Source organism: Brassica napus, chromosome C2 (genome assembly GCF_020379485.1).
Source record: "Brassica napus cultivar Da-Ae chromosome C2, Da-Ae, whole genome shotgun sequence".
Taxonomy (NCBI): domain Eukaryota; kingdom Viridiplantae; phylum Streptophyta; class Magnoliopsida; order Brassicales; family Brassicaceae; genus Brassica; species Brassica napus.
In genome coordinates this window covers 44,994,085-45,021,994 of record NC_063445.1, presented here as the reverse complement: position 1 = coordinate 45,021,994, position 27,910 = coordinate 44,994,085, and the positions used below count along the sequence as shown (strand labels likewise).

Genomic DNA, 27,910 nt, shown 5'->3' with positions numbered 1-27,910 from the left:
CAAACCGCAAAAATGTTGTTTTTGATTTAAAAACCCTATTTCCTCGGAATTTCCTCGGAATATTCCGAGGGAATTCCGAGGAAACCCTTTTCTTCCTCGTAATTTCGTCGAAATATTCCGAGGAAATTCCGAGGAACTAGTGTTTGGGGTTTCAAAACGTCAATTTTTTTAAAACGGATCGATCGATGGATATATGTCCAAAAACGCATCGATCGATCACTAAGATGGACCAAAGCGTAACAATGTGATCGATCGATGAGATTATCCCATCGATCGATCGAGGATATCAAGTGTTCCTCGGAATTTCCTCGGAATATTCCGAGGAAATTCCGAGGAACTAGTGTTTGGGGTTTCAAAATCTCGAATGTTTTTTTATAAACGGATCGATCGATGGATATATGTCCAAAAACGCATCGATCGATCACTAAGATGGACCAAAGCGTAACAATGTGATCGATCGATGAGATTATCGATCCCATCGATCGATCGAGGATATCAAGTGTTCCTCGGAATTTCCTCAGAATATTCCGAGGAAATTCCGAGGAACTAGTGTTTGGGGTTTCAAAATCTCGAATGTTTTTTTATAAACGGATCGATCGATGGATTGATGTCCAAAAACGCATCGATCGATCACTAGTTCGTCGGAATTTCCTCAGAATATTCCGACGGATTGATGTTTCCTCGGAATTCCGTCGGTATATTCCGAGGAAATTCCGAGGAAACCCAAATTTTGGGTTTCCTCGGAAATTCCTTGGGAAATTCCGAGGATTTCATTTTCCGTCGGAATGTCCGTCAGAATACCGCTGTTTTCTTGTAGTGGTCTATACAGTCACTATACGCTATGCGGCCTTGCAATGCAGTGAAATCATCAAATACGGCTTATAATGCGGTTTGTTAGAAAACGGACGTATACACGGCGAATAGTGCGCACAAACGGTGCCGTCTATACGTTTACATTTTTTTTGCTCTGAACATGTTTGTTTTGTTTAAATATTATAATAGTTCAAGTCTATTAGGAGTGTTCAATGCTTTAATAGTCTTTGCTAAGTGAACTTTTTATAGTTTATTTATAGTGTGAATTATAATAGTTGCTAAGTACGATCAGTTATTTCTTACTACGCATTTATTTTTTCAAAAACTGCAAAAAATCATTCAAGAGATTTTGGTATGGCTGGATCATCTGCAAATTCAAATATGAACCAAGCAGGATTTTCAAAAATTTTAGTATTGAAAACCTTATATTCTTTTAGTATTAATATTATTTTTATTTTCACATTAATCATCAATAAATTATATATATTATATCCGTTTAGGCCCCGTTTAGGCATTCGCATATACAGTTATACGCTAGGCGTTGGGTCACCGCATAGCATATTTTAGAATACTGATATCTATTTATATTGTATAAATATATGATATTGTATATAAATATGCTTTAGGCCACCAAATTTACGGGGATAGCACTGTGCACCAGCGTACCACCATTTAAAATTTAGGGCCGTATCTATGATCGCTATTGTGCAGCGGGAAAAATTGTTGAGAAAAATTAGGGTTTGTATCATATCGTGACGCAAGTAATCAATTTTTAATCAGTTAATAACAGATCTGTAAAAAAAAAATTTGCTTAAAACAGATCTGTAAACTTGTAATCAAGAACTCATGAAGAGATGATCAGGATCCCGAGAGAGCGTATACACAGCTTGCTTGTCTACAAGAACGATCAAAGAAAGAGGATGAGTTTAAAAAGCCTTTAATTTGTCAAAAGAAGAGAGAGAAGGACTAGTCAAGGAATCAGAGAGGCGTCGCATGACACGAGTTTAGAAATCGAAAGATTGATTACCCAAAACATAACCAGTAGGATGCACTCATCAGGTTGGACAGAGGTTGTTCCTTAAGTTTCACAACAGATTGTTGTGCTTGTTTACCATCTTATGAACAATTTTCTTAAATCCTTAATTAGTTTTTTTGTTAGATCGTTGATTACACTACCATTTGGACAACGTTATTTATCTCTTCCATGTTTAGAACTTTCTTTGAAGCAGAGGAATATATATATTGCAATGACTAAAGACCAGTTAATTAGCAAAGTTTGTTGTTTTTCGTTAACTAACAAGAATCCCTTTATATACTTTGTAGTTGACGTTAAGTAAAGACAAGAAAGGATTCAGAGTTACACGCAGGAGGAATGTTATTTTGTGGTGATGGGAATGTACTGCCCTTTTCATGATACTAATAGGAAAGTCATGGACCAAGTGATCCTAATAGATTCACAATTTTTGATTCATAATGACTCAATATCCCTTTTAATAGTGATGCCCACTTATACCATCTTAATGACTTATTCTTGGGTTCACCAACCAATAGGATTGTGTTATTTCATATTCGATATCTTTTAAAAAAGGAAACAAAATATTTTGTTTTCTTTCTTAAAAGATATCGAATATGAAATAACACAATCTTATTGGCCGGTGAATCTAGAGGTTCACCCCAAGAATAACTCCATCTTAATATATTGCTAAAATTACGAGTTTTTACGGGGACACTGTTGATTTCAAACTTTTGATATCTCTAGATACATTTAGCAATTCATTTTAGAAAACAGTTCGAGGAGTACCCTCACGGCCTCACCTCATAAACATACCTTTGATATCACGCTTTAAAGATGATTTATTTGAGTTTTTCTCGGACATAACCAAAGAGGTTCATGAAATGATCCGGCTTTTGGAGGCCGTAATGTCATTACATGCATAGATTGATAAAAGAGAGAAACTTTAAAGAGTGATAATACTTGCAAAATAACCAGGGCCCATGCGAGTTTTCAGAGTCTTCACCAATCGATACCAAGGTTCTTGGAGAGGAAGAGTTTGTCGAGATATGCAATTACTGGTGTCGATGCAGTAACATAGCTTTGCAGATGTACATTAATCGTTTCCTCTGGAAACATTTCATAAAGAGTAAAACAATCGTCAGAGAATTTGTATCTTTCGAAAATATATTGAAGAAACAAATAGGCTATTGTTCTAGTATAGATAATAGATATAGCACGTAAACTTTGTAAATGAAATCAAACTGCCTCAATTACCAACATAACATCAGAGAATATACAATATCATGTTGTACTTCATCACTTGCATCTCAAAATAATTTGAAAAATCGACAGTCGTTATAGTGTGGTTCATATCCTGTATATACAATATTATTAGAGGTATTTCGTATTTTTATCAACAACATGCATTTACTAATTTGTGAGTAGGTTCTATCTGGATGGTAACACACTAACAGTCATATAGTAAAACCACTACATATGCTACATTACTGTGGAGGATGGATTTGACCATCCCACAAGGCCCGAGGAATAGGAAGGTCTGGCCCGGATTAGGAAGAGCGACGGCTCGATCGGTCGGCTCGAGAGTCAGGTCTCTCGGCTTGACTCTTGAGTACTTTTAGTTGATCATCATCGACTGAAGTACGTTCGGCTCAGCGGCTGCTCGGACACCTACGGGCTTCTCGGCCCAGCAGAGGAGGCCCACCAAGATGGCGTAAATTAGGTCAAGGACGAGGTATCAGGATGTCTATATAAGGGAAAGGAGAGACAACGAGAAAAGGATCCGAAATCACTGACTAACACTTGACGGCTAGATTAGGGAGACGAGTGATGTCGGACCAACGATAGATTCGAAGCAGAGCGACGGCGCGAACACTCCTCAAGAAATCTTCGGGAGAAACTGGGGAGGTAGGATGGCCAACTGCATACAAAGCAAAAAAAATGGTTGGTTAGAATCAACAAATCGCTTACGGTTCGCGACAGAATATTCTACCACAAGAACAGTTCCAAAGAACTCGATAGTCATCTTGGGGAGGCTCCTCGAAGGCCGAGCTATCGGACTTAAGGAAGAAGTAAGAGCGCTGCCAGTTCTGCGTCTTATTCGGATGACCAGCACACACATTGCAGTTCGGTCGCATCTTCACCGAGTAAGTGCCATCCTTCATGTCAGTTATCGAGGTCATCTCCTCGAACGACCTAACGCTCATCGGCATGTCGATCTACTCCGCCAAAACCGACAAAGTGACCGCTAGTCGCAGCGAGCCATTCAGCAGCTGACTGATCGCGAGATCTTGACGTCTGGCGTATGCTGTGATCAGTCGCGGGATGGGGAACCAGCAACAAGTTTCTTCCTGAAAATAGGATTCGTACACCGTCTGGTACCCCATCGGAGGAGACCAGGGTCTCTGCGCTTCCGTAGGCACAAGGAAGGTCACGCCTATGGCACCCGCAGCCCGAAGAACCCTCTTCACGCTTCCAAGAGTCGACTTCGTCTTCTCTACGCCCTCCCGGTCCTGACCGGCCAAGAAGGCAGGACACAATAAATCGGGATGGAGTTGAGGAAGCTCTTCGAAAATTCCGTCGGGGTAAAAGGTAGTCGGGAAGAACTCGGCCTCAGAATCATCGTCCTCCGAGAGACCGACCTCTGCAGGTCGAGCTCTCAGGGTGACCGAGTCAACAGGCATCGCCCCGCTCTGCCCGTCTCTCGAACATTCCATTGCATCCCTCGTAACGACGTTCTGGCATCCTTCTATCGTGAGTCTCGCAGCATCCTCTACCAGAAGTCGCTGAGAGCGAGATAGATTCGCCGTGTCCATCATCGCTGAGCGATGAATCGCCTCCGGATCTCCGACACGACCCCCGTCGGGATTCCTTGTCGGATTCGACGTCGCTGCGACTGCCTTTCCCTTCTGTTGCTTTGATAGCCTCTGACCTGACGACATCGCAGAACGGAACGGTGAAGAATGCTTCGAATGAATCTAACAACGCTTAGAGAGATAAAGGAAAGAGAGAGAAAGTACCTTTGATCGCGGGGAAAAACTTGAAGAAATGAGAGGGGATCTGCGTATTTATAAGGAAAAGAGAGGGGGGAAACTCGAGGCGCCATCATTAGGTCTATTCGGGCCCAAACGGGCCTCAAAATCCTCCCTAAAAACCCAGCGGACTCTCGCGACGTTTCGACTTCTCGGTGCATTTAAAAGAGAAAAAAAGGGGGGGGGGGATTCGAGGTGTCGTCATTAAGCGTAAACGGGCCTAAATGAAACTCTCCCAAATGTCCAGCAGACCCTCGCGACGGTTCGGCTTCTCGTCTAAATCGGATAACCCTTCCTGCGACACGACGACCAAAAGAAGAGATAAAAGCCTCTACTGCTCGCTTCCGAGAGAACGACGCTGTGCGACTCATCGACCAACCGCTCCAACCTTCCGACAGGCCTCCTATTCCCTCAAACCTTCAAACCTTAGAATCCATCACGAGGTGGAAAGCATTTCGCTGACTAATGGACTGGGGGGGGACTTACTGTGGAGGATGGATTTGACCATCCCACAAGGCCCGAGGAATAGGAAGGCCTGGCCCGGGAAGAGCGACGGCTCGATCGGTTGGCTCGAGAGTCAGGTCTCTCGGCTTGACTCTTGAGTACTTTTAGTTGATCATCATCGACTGAAGTACGTTCGGCTCAGCGGCTGCTCGGACGCCTACGAGCTTCTCGGCCCAGCAGAGGAGGCCCACAAAGATGGCGTAAATTAGGTCAAGAACGAGGTATCAGGACGTCTATATAAGGGAAAGGAGAGACAACGAGAAAAGGATCCGAAATCACTGACTAACACTTGGCGGCTAGATTAGGGTTTTCACCTTTGGTTCATCTCGCCGTTAGTTGTACTTTTCCGGTAGCTCATCGAGCCATCGGCTTCCTTTCTATCGCACTCTCTTCTTTTCCCTTGTAACCGACCGAACGTTTTTTCTCCGACCATTAATAAGACGTCTTTGTTTAAACCCACATCTTATTTATTACCGTTTTCCGATCAAACAATTACTGAGTAAAATGGTTCGTGACACATACTTATGTTAGTTTAAGTCCCCAGCTTCAATGGACTTTCATCACAGTGACTTCCATGTTTGTTTTCGATGTCAGATAATCCTAGCGCGACTTCTAGTTCTAGATATAATACATATTTTCGTTCAAAACAAAAAATCGTTCAAAAAAAAAAAAAAGATAATACATATTTTAGTCTAGTCTAATAAATTATATTTTTGAATCAACCGAAGATCATGTTAACTAGAATTGACTTTCATTATAAAACCATTTGATTATAATAATAGTATAACGTAACTACCATGTCTCATTTGATTTCCGAGATGTGATTCCATTAATTAGGAAAAAAAATCATGTACTCACCAGCTTCACCGAGCAGGAGTAGCACCAAAGACTTCGAGGGGAGAGAGTTCAGCCCAGTAGCACAAGCTTTCTGAATATTATACTGATGGTGAGGGAAAAGCACTTGATTGTAAGCCTTAATCGCTGCATCCTTTAGAGAGTCATCACCTCTGTGAATCATATAATATTCGAAAACGATTTAACCCCCAATAAAATTACAACAAGCCATGGACAAACTGATACAAGTAATTAAAACTCGGGTATCTTGTATGGCTATATATATATGTGTGTGTGTATACGAATATATATGTTTGGTTGTGTTAACATTTTGTGAGAGAGCCAAATATAAGAACACTTACTCAGTAGCCAATAACTCTTCGCAAAGAACCTTGATCATTTCAAGACCCTGCTTTACCTTCAAAAGGTTTCTTGTATGGCTACCATATTTCTTTACACAGCCTGCCTCAATGTCTTTGTCAATCATTTCCTCTAATGTCGATATTGAACGCGAAGCGCGGCAAGATCATTGAGCTGGAAAAATAAGTTTGTTTCTCAACGCTTCATATATAAACAAAAACTCATTTATAAATCTTCATAATTTTTCTTTTTTTGCTAAATCTTCGTGATTGTTTGTTACATGGATTATATATCGGCTTCTAAATTTATTGGAAGTTACATGGTAACCGGTAGGCCTGAGACTTTTATCTGAGATCCGGATTTGATCCGAGATTTGAGCCGAATCCGGATCCGGATAGTAAAATGTTGGATCCGTCAAAGCCGGATCTGGATCCGGATATCTTGATTTTTAGTCCGGATATCTGGATCCTTAAGTTTTATTAATAACTATTTCAAAAATAGTAATATCTATATATAAAAACTAACTTTGTTTAATATATTTTCATTTTTATAATAGTATATGTAAATTTTATGTAAATTTTGTAATATTATACATAGAAATAATTAAAAATATTATATATTTTTTATTTTAAAATTATTTTTAATATTTTATATATATTAATATTATTTTTTATTTATTTTAAGGATCCAAATCCGGATCCGGATATCCGCCGGATATTACAATTTTTAGAAGTATACCCGACACCCGGATATCCGAGAACCTCGGATCTGGATAAAGATAGTAAAATTATGGATCCGCCGGATTAGGATTCGGATCCGGATACCCAATGCGTCCCAGGCCTAGTACCCGGGGGTATTATTTTTTCCCCATGATAGTTTACTAAAATTATATCAAAATACTCACTTAAACTAAACATGGGTTATAAGAATTTGGTTACGTGCCCCATACAAATTACAATCTTGCGTACGCCCCTGATGGTACCTGGTCAGAGTTACATGGTATATAATCTTCTAATCCCTCTAAAAACACTCAAAATATCGAGAAAGTAAAAGAGAGGATAGTCTATGTACGAAATCTCTTATCAAAAATCAAGTCCATGGTGATTAGAAAAATACAGTACTTATTTATAAAGAAAAAGGAAAAAAAACAAAGCGGGTGCAACTCAGCGGCCACAACGCGACCAAAAGAAAAACGAGAAGCAAAACAACCCAAAACCAGCCTCCACCCGGAGGCACTAAATGATGATATCCCTGTTGCAGTAAGCTTGAAGCTATTTGAGACAAGAATAAAGACGTGAGAAGCAAGTTAAAGACAATCCTAATCCGGTTGTTCAGAAGATAAGGATAGAGATGTGTTGGGAGTTATCTATAAGCATATCATATCTTTGTATTCGGTTAGGATCTATGTTTAGCTATTTATAAGGATCCATCGAGTGATGATAGGATCTTGTATGAGTTTGAGATTCAAGGTTTTGAGTGAGTTTTCCCTTGAGAGATTTATATAAGAGAGTTATTCTTATACTTCATTCTTATACACAAAGAGTTTACATTTACATAGTTTCAATAATTGGTATCAGAGCATAAACATTGAAACTATGGGAGACCTGAAAGAGACAGGATCATCATCGATCAAATGTTCCATCTTGAGTACCACAAACTACACGGTATGGGCGATTAAAATGAAGATTCTACTGAAGGTGTACAAGGTGTGGGATACTATTGAGTCTGAAGGAGGAGATAACGATAAGAACAACATGGCCACGGCGCTACTGATTCAGTCAATACCTGAATCTCTTGTTCTGCACGTCGGGCAGCTGGAAACAGCAAAGAAAATATGGGAGGTAATTAGGACAAGACACATGGGGGCTGATAGGGTGAAGGAAGCTCGCTTACAGACACTCATGGCAGAGCTCGCTTACAGACACTCATGGCAGAGTTTGACCGTCTAAAAATGAAAGACAACGAGACCATTGATGAGTTTACGGGCAGAATCTCTGAGATCTCTTCAAAATCTTCAGCGCTTGGAGAAGAAATAGAAGAACCAAAACTTGTCAAGAAGTTTCTTAAAAGTCTTCCTCGTAGGAAGTACATACACATTGTGGCCGCATTGGAGCAAGTACTGGACCTCAAGACCACGAGCTTTGAGCACATTATTGGACGGTTAAAGGCCTACGAAGAACGTATCAGCGAGGAAGAAGAGACGTCTGAAGAACAGAGCAAACTAATGTATGCTAGCTCGGAGCAACAGGCCCGTGGTTCTAACAGTGAGTACAGAGGCTGTGGTCGTGGAGGAAGATCCTATGGTAGAGGAAGAGGCCGTGGCCGATACAATTATGCGAAGGAGACAAGAGACGCATCGCGGATTACATGCTATCGATGTGACAAATTAGGACATTATGCTACAGATTGTCCTGATCGTTTACTGAAACTTCAAGAGGCTCAAGAGACCAAAGAAGAACACACACATGAGGCTGATGAGTTAATGTTGAACGAAGTGGTGTTTCGGAATGAAGAAAAGGTAAAACCCAACACCTTTGAAACGACCGTAGACAAGAGTAATGGTTGGTATCTAGACAATGGTGCTAGCAACCACTTGACGGGAGATCACTCTTACTTCACCTCACTCGACGAGACAATCACAGGCAAGGTTAAGTTTGGCGATGACTCGCGTATTGACATAAAGGGAGAGGGATCCATTAGCTTTGTCTTGGAGAACGGCATGAAGAAGACAATTTCAAATGTTTATTTCATACCGGCTCTCAGAAGCAACATCATAAGCTTGGGTCAAGCTACAGAAGCGGGTTGTGAGATCAACATGAAGAAGAATCTTTTATATGTGTATGATCGTGATGGGAGGCTATTGATTGAGAGTAGCAGAGGAAGAAACCGACTGTACAAGGTCATTCTGGAGGCTGAGAACACTAAGTCCTTGCAAGTGATAACGTCGAATGAATCAAACAAGTGGCACGCGAGGCTGGGCCATATTAACTTCGACAACATAAAGCTGATGGTTGACAAGGAGCTTGTCTCAGGAATACCGAAGATATCAATCACAAAGAGTATGTGTGTTTCCTGTGTGCTTGGCAAGCAAACAAGAAGACCTTTTCCCCAATCAACAAAGTTCCGAGCCACACAGAGACTTGAGCTACTCCACGGAGATCTTTGTGGTCCAATCAACCCTCCAACGATCGGTCAAAACAGATACGTATTTGTGATAATTGACGATCACTCTCGCTACATGTGGACGATGTTATTGAAAGAGAAGAGTGAAGCTTTTGGAAAGTTCAAGAAGTTCAAAACATCGATAGAACAAGAAACAGGCATCTCCATCAAGACTCTCCGAACGGATAGAGGAGGAGAGTTTACGTCGCATGAGTTCAACGGTTTCTGCGAAGAAAATGGGATTCAGAGACATTTGACAGCGCCGTACTTTCCCCAACAAAACAGAGTAGTTGAGAGGCGTAACAGGACGATACTATAGATGACAAGGAGTATCTTGAAGCACATGGGAGTTCCTAATTACATTTGGGGAGAAGTTGTGAGACATGCTACTTATCTCATCAACCGCTCTGCGACGAGAACTCTGATTTCTAAAACTCCATACGAGATGTTTCGAGGAAGTAAACCAAACATCTCACACGTGAAGGTCTTTGGTTGCATTGGGTACGCGAGAATAGAAGCTCCACACAAGAAGAAGTTGGATGATAGGTACGAGCCTTGGTGCATCTCGGAACCGAACCTTGTACTAAGGCTTATCGCCTACTCGACCCATCGAGCAGAAGAATCACCGTCAGTCGAGATGTAGTGTTTATGGAAGAAGAAGGTTGGAAGTGGAACAACTGCGAGAGCAATGTAGGCTCATTCAGTATTAATCTTGGGGAGTTTGGAAACAGAGGACTTAGAGAAGTTGAGTTTGACGTGGAGTCTAAGGAAGATGGTAGTGCTGTTATTACAAAGAGAGCTGAGGAGGAAGTAGACAAGAGCGATGAGATAATTGATAAGGATGTTGTGGAGATCTCTGATGATGAAGATGAGCTGCAGGAGGAACCACGGCTCAGACTATCAACAAGAACCAAGACAATGCCGGAGTATCTGTCTAATTATATCCTCTTGGCCGAAACAGAGTGTGAGTGGCTTCTGATGTCAATAGATGAGGAGCCATGGGATTTTTCAGAAGCTAAAAGTATGACGGTGTGGGTGAAAGCGTGTGAAGATGAGATAACTTCAATTGAGAAGAATCACACCTGGATTCTTGTTGATCTACCTGTAGGAGCTAAAGCCATTGGACTAAAATGGGTGTTCAAAATAAAGCGTAATCCAGATGGAAGTGTGAACAAGTACAAGGCGAGACTCGTAGCAAAGGGCTATGTGCAGAGACATGGGATAGATTACGACGAAGTCTTCGCACCTGTTGCAAGAATAGAAAAAATTTGTCTCATCATTTCTTTGGCAGCTTCTCATGGCTGGGAAGTATATCACCTTGATGTAAAGACCATATTTCTCCACGGCGATCTTAAAGAGGAAGCTTATGTGAAGCAACCAGAGGGTTTTGAAGTCAAAAGAAGTGAGGAAAAGGTTTATAAGCTCTCTAAGGCACTTTACGTCCTAAAGCAAGCTCCTAGAGCCTTGAACTATAAGCTGAACAAGATACTGAGAGAGCTGATGTTCACACGATTTTCCAAGGAACCCTCACTATACCAGAGGAAGCGAAATGATGATATTCTTGTTGTGGATGTCTACGTAGATGACCTACTTGTGATGGGTTCAGATTTGAGGATGATAAATGAGTTTAAGGAGGAGATGGCTGCAAAGTTCGAAATGAGTGATTTGGGTAGACTCACATACTACTTGGGTATTAAAGTACTACAACACGCAGGTGGTATCACGTTGAGACAGGAAAGGTATGCATCAAGAATCCTTGTCGAGACGGGTATGGATGCTTGCAACTCTGTTTCTGTGTCGATGGATATGAACTTGAGACTGTCAAAAGCAGTGGAGGAGCGAGGTGTTGATGCGAAGAAATACAGGAGGAGTATTGGGTGCTTACGATACTTGATCCACACGCGTCCTGACCTATCGTACAGCATTGGAGTTCTGAGCCGATACATGCTCGACCCCAAGGAATCACACGATGCGGCGCTGAAACAGGTTCTGAGGTATTTACGCGGCTCTCTCTCCTATGGTCTTACTTACAAGCGTGCAAACACAGTAAGACTGTTAGGATACAGTGATAGCTCTCTTAACGTAGATGCCGACGATGGAAAGAGTATTACAGGACACATGTTCTATCTCAATGAGAGTCCTATCACTTGGTGCTCTCAAAAGAAAGAAACTGTTGCATTATCTTCCTGTGAGGCTGAGTTTATGGCGGCTACTGAGGCAGCAAAGCAGGCGATATGGCTTCAAGAGCTCCTAAGTGAGATCACCGAGGAAAGTATGAACGAGTGACCATTCGAGTGGATAACAAGTCTGCAATCTCACTGACCAAGAACCATGTCTTTCATGGTCGGTCCAAACACATTCATAAGAGGTACCATTTCATAAGGGAGTCTGTCGAGAATGGACAGTTGGAGGTCGAACATGTCTCGGGAAGCAAACAGAAGGCAGACATTTTGACAAAAGGACTTGGGAGGATTAAGTTCAATGAGATGAGAGAGCTTATTGGTGTTCAAGATGCAGCACAAGTTAACTCAAGCTTAAGGAGGAGAATGTTGGAGTAAGCTTGAAGCTATTGAGACAAGAATGATGACGTGAGAAGCAAGCTAAAGACAATCCTAATCCGGTTGTTGAGAAGATAAGGATAGAGATGTGTTGGGAGTTATCTATAAGCATATCATATCTTTGTATTCGGTTAGGATCTATGTTTAGCTATTTATAAGGATCCATCGAGTGATGATAGGATCTTGTATGAGTTTGAGATTCAAGGTTTTGAGTGAGTTTTCCCTTGAGAGATTTATATAAGAGAGTTATTCTTATACTTCATTCTTATACACAAAGAGTTTACATTTACATAGTTTCAATAATCCCTATTTACGTGGAACACTCGGGGCTTCAACAAAAAGCGCAAACATCAATCATTTAGCTCTTGGGTTCGTTCTGTAACACCATCTTTTGGATGCTTAATTGAAACTCGTGTTCAAGAAAGCAACTATCATAATATCATTACTGCAACTCGACCTGGGTGGCAGTATATTCACAACTACGATCATCACCGTCTAGGGAAAATCTGGGTGGTATGGTAAGATAATGTCAATGTTACAATCCTCTACAAAATTTCTCAGATCATCACGGTTTGGGTAACCTCAAGCACTTGCGAGCAGTTCCTCTGCTCCTGTACATATGCTTCTAACTTTCAAAATGAGAGACGACACCTCCGGTCGGATCTTATAAATATTGGCTCTTAGTATGCCTCTCCTGGGGTGCCTTAGATCATCATGGGCGACTACAATGAGACACTCTCATCCTCGGAACATTCCATAGGCGTGGACCCTCGGAACCAGAGTGGTATGCGAGACTTCCAGGCTGCGGTTTCAACATGCAATCTCACAGACCTGGCGTACTTGGGCTCTGAATTCACATGGATGAACAGTCGACCAGAAAATCCTATTGCAAAAAAAATTGATCGAGTTCTGGTTAACGATGCCTGGATTTCACAATACTCGCAATCGTATGCTCAGTTTGAAGCATCTGGTGTCTCAGACAATTCACGCTGCAGAATCCTTCTAGAGACGCCGGCTCTAGGGAAGAAACGACCTTTTAAATTCTTCAACTTCCTGGCTGACCATCCTGACTTCACCACAATTGTAGCGGAATCTTGGAACTCCGCTGAACCCCTATACCACTCGCATTCTGCTCTGTACCTATTCCATCGTAAGCTGAAGCAGTTGAAACCAGCTATCAGGCTACTAAACAAATCACGGTTTAGCAACATACCTCTTCGAGCAAAGGTGGCATTTAAAAATCTTTGTGATATGCAAGAGCAAGCTCTCGCAACGCCGAACACTGCCTCTTTTAACAGTGTCTCAGAAGCAAAGGACACATGGAATCATTGGACAAGCATTGAAGAGTGTTTCTACATGCAGAAGTCTCGCATAACCTGGCTCATGTACGGTGATCAGAACACTACTTTTTTCCACAAGATAGTGCAAACCCGTACATCTTTCAATGCCATCAGAAAGCTGGTCTTACAAAATGGAGATATCATCACAGACCCTACTGCAATCAAGCAAGCAGCAGCAAGCTACTTTGCACAATTTCTAGGCCCGACTGAAAGTCCTGCACCTAATGAGGCTCTCATTGACCTGCCGGACCTTCTGGACTTCCGCTGTCCTGATCATACTGCTACTCTGCTGGTGCACCCCGTATCAGAGGTAGAGATTAAAAATGTCCTATTCTCTATGCCATCCAATAAAGCTCTAGGGCCTGACGGATATCCCGTAGAGTTCTACCGTGCAGCTTGGCCCATCATCAGCCGGGCTTTTACCATCGCTGTCCAGTCGTTCTTTATGTACGGTTTCCTCCCTAAGGGGGTTAATGCCACTACCCTGGCACTCATCCCTAAGGTTCAAGGTGCAGAAACTCTAAAATATTTCTGGCCTATATCTTGTTGCAACATCCTTGAACCAAACCAGTGTGCATTCATCAAGGGTCGTCTTCTACTTGAAAACGTCCTACTTGCTACTGAGCTAGTCAAGAACTATCATAAGAACTCTATTGGTCCTCGCAGTGTTCTGAAACTTGATATCTCCAAAGCTTTCGACTCAGTAAAGTGGTCTTTTATCTTAGACACCCTGCGAGCAATGAATATCCCAGATCAGTTCGTGCATTGGATTCATATTTGCATGTCGACTGCAGCTTTCTCTGTTTCGGTCAATGGAGAACTTGAGGGTTTTTTCCGAGCACCAAGGGTTTAAGACAGGGATGTGCTCTCTCCCCATATCTCTTTGTCATCGCTATAAATGTTCTGTCTCGTCTACTAAATAAAGCAGCATTGGCAGGAAAGATTGGCTTCCACCCTACTTGTTTCGAGGTAAACCTCACACACTTAAGCTTCGCTGATGACATTATGATCTTCACCAATGGAGACCCAGCATCACTCCGTGGTATCTTCGCCACACTGGATGAGTTTGCAGCGACTTCGGGTCTCATAATAAACCCTGCAAAGTCATCCATCTTCATGGCAGGGAGAATCACTCAAGATTTTCAACTAGAGGTAAACCGACTGGACATACCAGTAGACACTCTCCCAGTTCGATATCTTGGTCTTCCCCTTACTACAAAATCATTGTCTCGAGCAGACTACGAGCCTCTCATCGACAAGATCTAGTCACGTTTTCTTTCTTGGTCTAGCCGTGCACTATCTTATGCGGGTCGTCTCCAGCTTATTAATTCAGTCATTGTCAGCATAACCAACTATTGGTGTTCTGTTTTTCGCTTACCGAAACGCTGCCTTGAAACCATCAAAAGTATGTGTAGTGCCTTCCTCTGGTCAGGCTCTCTACACACGAACACGAAGGCTAAGGTTGCTTGGCTGGATATATGCAAACCAAAACAGGAGGGCGGCTTAGGCATCAGACGTATGGTAGACTCCTCACGTGTCTTTGCTCTTAGCCTCATCTGGCGTTTGCTCACAAACTCAGGCTCGTTGTGGGTTGCCTGGAAAAAACACAATCTGCTTCGTCATCGATGCTTCTGGGATGTAAACGACACTGGCTCTGGCTCGTGGATCTGGCGCAAGCTCCTTAAGCTTCGGCAACAGGCTGCCTCCTCTCTGCGTTCTGAGATCGGTAATGGTAGGCACACTCTATTCTGGTTTGATAATTGACTTGACATGGGAAGTCTACTTGATGTTGCAGGTGACTCTGGCACTCAGGTCCTCGTATCACTCGCTACGTAACTGTCGCTGAAGCAGCCACATCTGGACAATAGAGCATTCGACGATGTCGCAGCTATCACCTATGGGAGATGATAGCTCGCATCCACGATGTTCCAGCTGCGGTAGTGGATGCAGAACACGACAAACTGCTATGGCGACACGGGGAGAACGACTACAAAGCATGGTTCTCCTCATCGAGGACATGGGACCAAGTGCGAGAGAGAAGTCCCATAGTGGCATGGATGAGTTGGTTTGGTTTCCACAAGCTATACCTCGCTTCTCTTTCATTGCATGGCTTGCTGTTTGCAGCCGTCTCTCTACAGGTGATTGCACTCAAGCTTGGGGTGATCACCAATACTGTCGCCTCTGTGGTGAGCCACAGGAAACGCGAGACCACATCTTCTTCGGTTGTCCCTATACGTATACAGTCTGGACAGAGACGATAGGATCACTGCTTCCGAGACCAAACCCAGACTGGAACATCACCATCACAATGTTCCTCTCTACGCGTCGAACAGCCACTGTCACTTGTTTTCTTCGTCTCTCGTTCCAAGCCGTGATACACAGTGTTTGGTGTGAACGGAACAGACGCAAACACAACAATGGTTTCCATACAGCACCAGAACTCATTAAGAAGATTGATAAGATTATCCGAAACAGAGTGTCCTCCTTGCGTCACAAAAATGTTGCTTTCTATGGTAGCATGATGATCGAGTGGATGGGAAGAACAACATAAATTTTTACTTTTCTCTCTAGTATAACATTCTAGCTGTACAAATGTTTCCAAACTCTATCGTGCTGTAAACATTTTTTTCTTTTGTTGATAAATAAATTTAACATTTCAAAAAAAAAATATATATTGTCGATGGGCACGGACCAGTATCCTAGAGTTTTGGAATGTTTATCTTTAGACAAGGACAGTGGATCCGTAAAACATCCGGTTCTATTTCCTGGATTCAAATAACCTATAGTGATCTAGGGGGTGTTTGGTTGGAATTTAACTTAGAATTTGTACTATAAGTTTAGTGTGTATAATTTTTTTTATTGTTATAGATGTATATGCTGTAACTGTAAAAACTTAAAGAAAAATAAAGATAGTAGACATATATTCTTACAGAAATATATTTTTCCTACGGCATAAAATATTACTTTAGGAAATAGAGGTTTACAACCATTTTTAATTTTTTTTGTTGTATTTTTAGAAATTGACTTAAAGCACGATTAATCATTTAAAATATTGTAAATAAAAATTAAAGTTAAAAAATAATTTATATAGTCTAACCAATCACCCCGTTGATCTCGAATAACCATTCCAATCCGCAAACAATAGCTAAAAATAATTATTTTTAATATTAAAATAAAAGAAAATATCCTATCATTATTTAAAAAAGAAACTCTAACTGATTTTAACATTTTTGGGACATATTTAGTTTGGAAATTCTAAAACACTCCCTAGATTTCTAAGAACCAAGTATATTTGGATCCTCGAAAATATCTAAAATTATTTAAATTAACGATGTATAACATTAAAAAAAAAATTATCAAATCATTATTTGAAAAAATCATAACTGATTTAACCATTGTGGGACATAATTAGTTTGGACATTCTAAAAACCCTATTTAAAAAAAATAACTATTTTATCTAGATATCATATTTTTTTCGTCAGAAAGAGAAAAAATATCTGATGGAGTAGAAGTGTGATAGTGCAAGGATAATGTGAAATTCCTAGAATTCCAGCAAATCAAGAACAAATTAGTTTAATGGTTAATACCTTGGGATTAATTAATAGAAAATTTTGAAGTTAAATGATCTGGTCTGAGTTTCATTCTAAAAAGATGTATGAACTTATAGATCCGGAATCTTCTAATCACTATAATAAAATTATCAATATGCCCAAAGGAAAGGAAAGAAGATAATCTCTGTACCAAAGCTCTTATCAAAAATCAAATTCATGGTGTTTGAAAGAACAACGTTCTTATTTATAACTATGTACTAAAATATAGTGGCGACTGGCGAGCATAGACCAGAATCCTGGAATTTCAGAATGTTTATCTCTAGATATGGACCTTCGGATCCGTAAACTAACCATCCGTTTTTATTTTCCTGGATCCAAAAACAAATAACGTGATCTAGATCTCTGATAACCTGGTATATTCAGAATTCACAAATAATAGCTAATAAGTTAAATAATTTAATATTAAAAATACCGAATCATAAAGATAATATTATTAGAAAAAAAAATTAACTGATTTTAACATTTTGGGACATAAGTAGTATGGACATTGTAAAACCCCTATTTAAAAAGAAATTTACTATCATTTAGATCCCATATAATTTGTCCAAAACTGAGTAGGAAAACTAAACCAACTAATACACAAATGAGCTCAGACACCGTTATATATGGGTTTGAATTTTTATGCAAAAAAAATTGAATTTGATGCAGTCAATACAGATGAAAATAAGGGTTAGTTTTCATAATCATTTAACAGTACTCAGCAACCACAGAATAGTAAAAATACCTTGCTAACGTAGTCCATCTTTGCAAACTTGAAGGACGTATCAAGAATACCAAAGAGTCCCGAGAAGAGAGAGCATGCGTCAGAGAACTGCTTCACAGTCACCTGCGGTTTCCGTGAATTCACCGTGGCAGCCAGTCCCTTGAATGCGTCGGCAACAGTTTCCATATTTCCTCTTTTTCCGATTTCGATTGAATAATGATATGTCCGAATGAAGAGATAATGATTGCATATTATAGTAAAATGACACCCCTCTCATGGTCGATAAAGTCAAGATTCTCTTTTTTTAGTTTATTAAACATATTAGTTTTTTTTTTTTGTCATCAATAATCCCATGTTTTTAGTTGTTAAGTTATCTAGTTTCTTCAATTTTGTCTCCGTTGAATATTTGCTTTCAATATAGTTTTCTCACGCGTTTGTTTTAAACCAAGAAAGGAGTTGGTTCATAGGCTTTTGACTTTTCGGTCTGAAAACCAGTACACATTATTAAGGCATTAGTTCATTCATGCCAACTCATGCTTCAGTTAAAAAACTAATCTAATTTTCTCCAAATCATTCGATTTCTAACTGATAAATGTTTTAGAATTTTTTCCAAAAATAAGTTTTAGAAAATGCTTTCAAAACTAAATGAGTAAATGTTTTAAATTTTGAAGTGTAGTTTTTGCGCTTTTTCAAAATTCAACTCTATAAAAAAAATTCACCTCTATAGCGTTTCTTATTTAAATATTAAATTCAGTTATATATATATAAACTAGAGGATTCATAACCAGTATTTTCTAAAATCTGTCAATATCTCAAAATATTAATTTTCATCTTAAAGTAAAGGAATTATATGAATTTTGGGTTGACAGCTTTTATAATTTTTGGTCAAGGGTCGATAGCTTAACATAGAGACTACTTTACTTCTCTCCACCCCGTGTATCAGCTTTATAATTTGACTGGAGATGTCACCGATCTCTCTTATTTCCCACTGGTCAAATGTGTGTACGTGGGATGAAAAATACTCCTGAGCAGGTGGGGGAGCAGGTTGGGTTTCTTTTGTGATACGCCTTAAAAGGATCACTCGACCGGATTTGAGAAAGGATATGAACTCCAAAAGGAGACCTGATGGAATGAGGGGTCGCACAAAGGTTGCGGAGTGGCCTTTGATATTCCCGAACCAGATTATTGCCGGATGTGACTCACCGGTCCAACAAAGAGGCAATCTTGAACCGTTGCTTGATATGACTCACAAGACCAACAGACAAGGGCGTTTGCTTGGAGCTAGCCACACCAAGAAAACTAGAAAAGTTCTAAACAAAGAACAAAGAGTAAAGACTCAAAAAGAAGTTGAAAGAAAATGGAATGATTTGATTGATAGAAGTGTTTACATATTTATACTACTTGAGGAATAGAAAGAGACATATGAATGTATTAAAGATAGACTTAGTAAATCGAATCTGACTAGAATTTTGAAAGACAATGTATTAAACTCTTAAATTCCAGATCTGGTCAAAGATGACTCTTCGGCTAACGTCCAGGTTCGTCTGAACCAAGTGGTTCCTTTGCGGTAAGGAGCAGAACGGGCGTGGCGCGTTCCGGACGGTCAGCCTGGTAAGGCTCATGCGCCAACTTGGTTCCAGCACGACCCAAGTCCTTGGACAGTTGTAGAATCAATGCCTTAGAGAAATTTTGATCATCAAAATTCAAGAACTGATCATACTGGCCTGCTGATCCATCAGTACGCTCATCGGGACACTCGGCTCGGATCAGACGGACCAAAAGGGAAAGACTATGGTCTGTCTCGATTTCCACTCGACCCAAGTGGGTTCCGGCTCGACCATCAGTCTTGGCTTGGCGAGTTGGTCAGGAAAGACGGGCTCCGGTACGGTCGGTTTGGTCATCTGGACATGGTTCTAGCCTTAGTTCTTTTCCGGCTGCGTGCGGGTCGATCCGGTACACGGCTCGGTGTGTCTGTCTGGAACGGTCGTCTGCCTGAACCTCGGTTGGAATGATCTGATCGTCATGTTCTCCATCCTGGCCTGGTTCCATGTGCTGATCCATGTACTGAGGCGCATCATTCCCTCCCTCTTGAAAAGGATTTGTCCACAAATCTGGATCATCTGCAAGAAAAGGAGATAAATCAGAAACATTAAAGCTTGAGGATATGTCATACTTACCTTGCAAGTCAAGCTGATAAGCATTGTCATGGATTTTCTTAAGAATCTGAAAAGGATCATCGACCCTTGGCATGAGTTTGGACTTTCTTTCTTCCGGAAATCGTTCCTTCCTAAGATGAACCCAAACAAGATCACCCTCCTCAAAAATGACCTTCTTTTTCTTCTTGTTGGCCTTCCTTGTGTACACCTCGGTCTTGGCTTCAATGTTCGCACGAACTGTCTCATGCAACTTCTTGATTGTATCAGCTTTCCTCTTGCCATCTGTACTAACTCTTTCACTCAAAGGCAAAGGCAAAAGATCAAGTGGAGATAAGAGATTGAAACCATAAACAACCTCAAAAGGAGAGAATTTAGTAGAAGAATGCAATGAATGATTGTAAGCGAATTCAACATGAGGCAAACATTCTTCCCAAAGTCTAAGATTTTTCTTAACCAATGACCTAAGCAATGCAGAAAAGGTTCGGTTCACAACTTCAGTTTGTCCATCAGTTTGAGGATGACAAGTGGTGGAAAACTTCAATCTAGTTCCTAGTTTAGACCATAACGTTTTCCAGAAATAACTAAGGAACTTAGCATCACGATCAGAAACAATAGTCTTAGGCATTCCGTGCAATCTAACAATTTCCCTAAAGAATAGATCAGCAACTTGCACAGCATCATCAGTCTTATGACAAGGTATGAAATGAGCCATTTTAGAGAATCTATCGACCACAACAAAGATAGAGTCTCGACCAGATTTAGACCTAGGCAATCCAAGCACAAAGTCCATAGATATGTCTACCGAAGGATGAGAAGGAATGGGAAGAGCAGAATACAAACCTTGGTTTTTAGATTTAGACTTGGCTTTCTTGCAAACCACACATCGGCCACAGATCCTTTCCACATCCTTCATCAAGCTCGGCCAATAGAAGTGCCCATTCACCACCTTGTGCGTTTTCTTGACTCCAAAGTGTCCCATAAGGCCTCCTCCATGAGCTTCCCTGAGAAACAATTCCCTCAAAGAACATTGGGGCACACACAAACGGTTATCAAAGAATAAAAATCCAGAAGCTTGATAGTACTTTCCATAGGCCGTTTTGGAACACTTTATGAACACTTCTTTGAAATCCGAATCAGTTGCATACAAATCTTTGATAAATTCAAAACCAAGCAACTTTGTTTCAAGATCTGAAAGAAGAACATACCTCCTGGACAAGGCATCAGCCACCACATTGTCCTTACCTTGTTTGTATTTGATCACATAAGGAAAGGTCTCAATGAACTCGACCCAACGGACATGTCTCTTGTTCAGCTTCTGCTGGCCCTTAAGGTGTTTCAAGGACTGATGATCAGTGTGGATCACAAACTCTTTTGGCCAAAGATAATGCTGCCATGTCTGAAGAGCCCTCACCAAAGCATACAACTCCTGGTCATAAGTGGGGTAGTTGAGCGTGGCTCCTCCAAGTTTCTCACTGAAGTAAGCAATGGGTTTCCTATCCTGCATGAGAACAACACCAATACCAACACCCGAAGCATCACATTCGATCTCAAAAGTCTTAGAGAAATCAGGGAGAGTAAGCAAAGGAGCATGAGTTAACTTCCCTTTTAGAATCTGGAATGCCTCCTCTTGGGCTTGTTCCCACTTGAACCCCACGTTCTTTTTGATTACCTCAGTAAGCGGAGCGACTATGGAACTGAAATCCTGGACGAACCGTCTGTAGAAGCCGGCTAGGCCATGGAAACTTCTTACTTCGCCCACGGTCGTTGGACTCAGCCAATCTCGGATGGCTTTGATCTTTTCCTCGTCCACTCTGAGTCCATCAGCACCTACAACAAAGCCTAAGAACACCACGTGATCTGTTCCAAAAGAGCATTTTTCAAGATTTGCAAAAAGTTTTTCTTTCCGTAGAACATCAAGAACAGATTTCAAGTGTATCTTATGATCATCAAGATTCTTGCTGTAGATGAGAATATCATCAAAGTAAACAACCACGAAATGACCAATGAAAGACCTCAAGATGTGATTCATCAAACGCATAAAAGTGCTAGGTGCATTAGTAAGACCAAATGGCATGACAAGCCACTCATACAATCCTAGTTTCGTCTTAAATGCAGTTTTCCACTCATCACCTTCTTTCATTCTAATTTGGTGATAGCCACTTTTTAAATCAATCTTAGAGAAAACTGATGAACCATGCAACTCATCTAGCATGTCATCAAGCCTTGGAATGGGATGCCTATACTTTACCGTAATGTTGTTGATGGCACGGCAGTCCACGCACATGCGCCAAGATCCGTCCTTTTTGGGCACTAGGAGGACAGGCACGGCACAAGGGCTGAGGCTCTCCCTGATGAGTCCTTTCTCCAGAAGATCACCAACCTGCTTCTGAAGTTCTTTGGTTTCAACTGGGTTGGTTCGATAGGCTGGCCGGTTCGGTAGAGAGGCTCCCGGGACAAAATCGATCTGATGTTCTATGCCTCGAACTGGTGGCAATCCCTTAGGATTCTCATCTGAAAAAACATCAGAAAAGTCCTGCAAAATATCTAGCAACTCACTCGGAATCTCCGGTGCAAGGTCAGAAGAAAGTGAAGCCATAAGAGATTCTTTATACACAAGTAAAAGAAATGGCTTTTGGGAGTAAAGAGACCTCTTAACCTGACTTTGTTTTATGAAGAAGTTGGAGTTTCTTTGAGATGACTCAGGCTCGTCCGGCTTAGGTTCCTGGTCACGGCTCTTCTTGAGTTGAACCTGATCTTGGTGAACCTCTAATGGAGACAAGGGCACCAGCGTGATCTTCTTTCCTTTGTGGTCAAAGGAGTGTCGGTTTGTGAAGCCATCATGCACTGCTTTCTTATCAAACTGCCATGGACGGCCTAGAAGGATGTGACAAGCGTCCATAGGAAGAACGTTGCAAACAACTTCATCCTCATATCGTCCAATGGTAAGAGGGATCGTGACTTGTTCCTTGACATACTGTTCACCGGTTTCATTGAGCCATTCCAACCTGAAAGGACGTGAAAGAGGTCGAGTAGCTAGCCCTAGCTTCCTGACAAGAGTATCACTAGCAACATTAGTACAACTCCCACCATCAATGATCAAAGAACAAACTTTTTCAGAGATTAAACAACGAGAATGAAAGAGATTCTCCCTTTGTTCTTTTTCATTGGTTTTGGGATGAACACTCAAGGAATGTCTAGTAACCAGTAGTGGTCCGTGAGCTGGATATTCAAAGCAATCCTCCTTATCAAAGATCGGCTCAGAATCAATGTCGAAGACCGGGCCAAGGTCGTCGTCCGTGTGGCCGTTAGCATGACCGTCCGTCTCATCGAAGATGGGACCGTTCCAAGCCTTCCTTGCAACAAGTAATGGTCCATGATGTGGGTATTCAAAGGACTCCTCTTCCTCATCAAAGATAGGACCAAGATCCTCCTTGTTTGCTTGCTCGTCCTCGGACTCAACCTCTCCATTTTCCATGAGAATCATTACTCTTTGGTTTGGACATTTGTTGGCATAGTGTCCTAGGCCTTGACACTTGAAGCATCTGATGTCTCTTGCACGGCTAGGATTCTCAATAGCTTTTCCTTTGTCAACACGAGCAGGAGCATCAGTCTTTAAAGCTGTATTTTTTGTGGCAGAAGACTTACCTTTGTCTTGATAACTTGGCTTAGGAGTAAAGAACGGTTTAAGAGCAAAGGCCGGCTTTGAGTAGCTCTTTCTTTTGACCTGTTGTTCGATCAGGATGGCTTTGTGCAACATTTGCTCCATGGTTCCATACTCTTGAAGCTCCATGTGATCTTGGATGTCTTGGTTAAGGCCAGAAAGGAACCTAGCCATAGTGGCGTCCACGGGCTCGTCTACATCGGCCTTGATCATCAAAGTTTCCATCTCCTGGTGGTAGTCTTCCACGGACTTAGTGCCTTGAAGTAAGCGTCAGAGTTTCTGGTGGAGATCTCGGTGATAATGAGCAGGAACAAATCGTCTCCTCATCAGCATGGAAAACTCATCCCATGTCTCAATCGGTCTCTCACCTGTTCTCCTCCTGTGGGTCACAACTTGATCATACCAATTAATAGCATAGCCAGAAAATTCAGTAACAGCTAGTCTAACTTTCTTATGTTCAGAAAAGTTTTGACAATCAAAGACATGTTCAATTTTTCTTTCCCATTCAAGAAAAACATCAGGATCATTTTTACCCTCAAAAGGTGGGATTTTTAGTTTCAATCCACTTAAGCTATCATTAGCACGTTCATTTCTAGCAAAAGGATTGACATCACCTGGTTCCTGGTTTCTGTGACCCCTCCTAGGTCGGTTTATGGATCGGTCCTCGTCCTCATGAGAGTCCTCCTCTCGGATCTCATCATCAGACCGGTTTGGCCTCCATGGGCGATCTCTTCTGGCTCTGGTTCGAGGACGCGGCTGTTGACTGTTCTGGATCTCATCTAGCCTTAGATGGATCTGCTCAAGACCTGCATTCATAAGGTTAGTAAAAGAATCATTCAAGGCTCGCATCTGCAAGTTAGATAAACCGGCCACTGATTTCCGGGTCGGCTCCTTTCGTCTTCACTTCCCATGGTTCCTGAAACTTCTTAAACACAAAACTTTAGATAAAAATACCTCACTCTCTCAAGTGTTTTGATCTCACCCACACACGTGTTTCTCTCAGATTTTTGTTGATCACTCACAAGTCTTATACTCAAGGTTCTAAGAGATCTAATCAAGGAATTCCAAGGGACAAACTTCAAGCAAACAAGGTAAAATTTTTTTTTTTTTTTGTAAAGAGAGAAAGATAAGAGATTTAGCTTTTAGAATCCGTTTTAACCACCTCAAAGGCTGAATTTCTCCTCAGCCAGCAGGCTTTCTCTTCCACCACCAATCCACAAATCGATCTTGAAACTTTTTTTTTTTTTTTTTTTTAAATCTTAAATCTTTCTTTTTTTTTTTTTTTTAAATGGATGGTAATAAGGGGCCCGGATTCAAGATAGATAGAAGAAGAATTTTTATGAAGAAAATGGTAGATGTGAAAGATGAAATGAAAAGAGATACCGGAAGAGTGGCTCTGATACCACTTTGATACGCCTTAAAAGGATCACTCGACCGGATTTGAGAAAGGATATGAACTCCAAAAGGAGATCTGATGGAATGAGGGGTCGCACAAAGGTTGCGGAGTGGCCTTTGATATTCTCGAACCAGATTATTGCCGGATGTGACTCACCGGTCCAACAAAGAGGCAATCTTGAACCGTTGCTTGATATGACTCACAAGACCAACAGACAAGGGTGTTTGCTTGGAGCTAGCCACACCAAGAAAACTAGAAAAGTTCTAAACAAAGAACAAAGAGTAAAGACTCAAAAAGAAGTTGAAAGAAAATGGAATGATTTGATTGATAGAAGTGTTTACATATTTATACTACTTGAAGAATAGAAAGAGACATATGAATGTATTAAAGATAGACTTAGTAAATCGAATCTGACTAGAATTTTGAAAGACAATGTATTAAACTCTTAAATTCCAGATCTGGTCAAAGATGACTCTTCGGCTAACGTCCAGGTTCGTCTGAACCAAGTGGTTCCTTCGCGGTAATGAGCAGAACGGGCGTGGCGCATTCCGGACGGTCAGCCTGGTAAGGCTCATGCGCCAACTTGGTTCCAGCACGACCCAAGTCCTTGGACAGTTGTAGAATCCGTGCCTTAGAGAAATTTTGATCATCAAAATTCAAGAACTGATCATACTGGCCTGCTGATCCATCAGTACGCTCATCGGGACACTCGGCTCGGATCAGACGGACCAAAAGGGAAAGACTATGGTCTGTCTCGATTTCCACTCGACCCAAGTGGGTTCCGGCTCGACCATCAGTCTTGGCTTGGCGAGTTGGTCGGGAACGACGGGCTCCGGTACGGTCGGTTTGGTCATCTGGACATAGTTCTAGCCTTAGTTCTTTTCCGGCTGCGTGCGGGTCGATCCGGTACACGGCTCGGTGTGTCTGTCTGGAACGGTCGTATGCCTGAACCTCGGTTGGAATGATCTGATCGTCATGTTCTCCATCCTGGCCTGGTTCCATGTGCTGATCCATGTACTGAGGCGCATCATTTTGGGTTGCCCACTAACTTGTATATATCTTTCTAAGTTATTTGTCTTTATTGTTTTCAACGGGTGTTGATGCATGCATCTAAGACCATGCGCATCAGGAAATCATAAAAAGAGTTCACATGCGTCCCTAGAAAAAAAAAAAGATTATAATATGCTACAGTTATGACTCTGTCTCGCCACGCTTTTTCCGGATGAACCCGGATCATTACTGTTCAGCGGGCCCCACGCCACGTGGCGGCCCGCTATTGGTCAAATTTTTTTTTTTTTTTAAACAAAAAAATCAAACAAAAAAATAATAAAAAAATCAAATTATGAACCCCAACCGGGGGTTCATTAATGCTGGTGCTCTAAGTTATATAACCGTCTATCGTTAACAATAACATGCCACGTCTTCTTAATACTTACCACTATTGATAGATTAGGTTTTAACCCAATTATCTAATTACAAGTGCACAGTGAAGTATAGTAATATGAGATAAAATCCACGTAGAATAGCAAACAAGTTATTAGCTAAAACGCTAAAATAAATTTTATTTGTTTGATTTTCAGTTTCTTAATTCAAATACATCAAGAAATTCCTTAATGAGAATTTAACCCAACTAAGAGACTACTCGCTCATGATCAATGAATAACAACAAAATCCAACGACAGAAAACATAATAAAATGGTATTAAATGAGAAAGAGATAAGAAAAACTTCTCCAATATAGTAGAAAGAAATATCCTTCCAAAAGTCTACAAAATGACTGAAGTGTTACAAATCTCTCACAATCTCTCTCAGTATGCTCTCTAGCTGTCAAGAACAATAACTAGTTGAAAGATACAAAATAAACTCGGGTTTTTAGGTTCTTAGGTCTTCAAATTTATTTGCAAATATGGAAAGTTGCTCCATTTTGTCACCGATTGATCGATCTCTTATATATGGATTGATCGATCTCTTATATATGGATTGATCGATCCTTGACATAACTAGATCAATCCCCTATTAAAAGGATCGGTCAATGGCCTGTCAAACTGACGGCAGTTGAATTACGATCGATCTTTGACACTGATCGATGGATCTATTGGGAATGTCCCAAAATTATTTGTACTTGCTCTTGGCAAAGTCGTAACGTCGACATGCGGCCGTCATATAATATTAGATGGTTATAATGTTTTGCTATAAACCGCTTATAATCTATGAATGGAGAATTCATTACTAATATTATATGATCCTATAGGGTCACACACCTAAACGAATTGGATTATAAATATTTTAGGGTTTATATTTATGTTATATATATAATATATAATTTACATAGAATAAATACATATGCGATATGTAAGGTAACTTATATATGCATGTATGCAATAGTGATCGCACGTGGGCTAGCTAATACAAATGGACTTAGTCCATAATTCTAATGTAATTAGAATTAGGTTTCATGCACGTTATATAAGGTCACACAGTTGACGTTTTGTGCGATATACAAAAACACACAAAAATAAACGTGACGGCTAAAACCCTAAAAAGACAAAAAGAGTTTGTCAAGGCTTTGAGATTTGATCTCAACGGTACTAGCATCCTGTATCGATCCAGTTCGTGTGCGTGTGGATACCGGTAGAAGCACAACGTTTGGAGTGCTCTAAATCTCGACTTGATTTGTTTATCTTCCGCTGCAAAACTTCCATGTATATTTGAGACCCTAAGATCTAAGTTTATTTCAGTATTGGCATGAGATTCTAGGCAAATTGAATT

At 40.9% G+C, this 27,910-nt stretch overlaps 1 pseudogene; it reads right to left on the bottom strand.

Moving 5' to 3' along the window:
- Positions 1-835: 835 nt before the first annotated feature.
- LOC106379680 lies at positions 836-18,239 on the bottom strand (annotated as a pseudogene).
- Between the last annotated feature and the right edge of the window lie 9,671 nt (positions 18,240-27,910).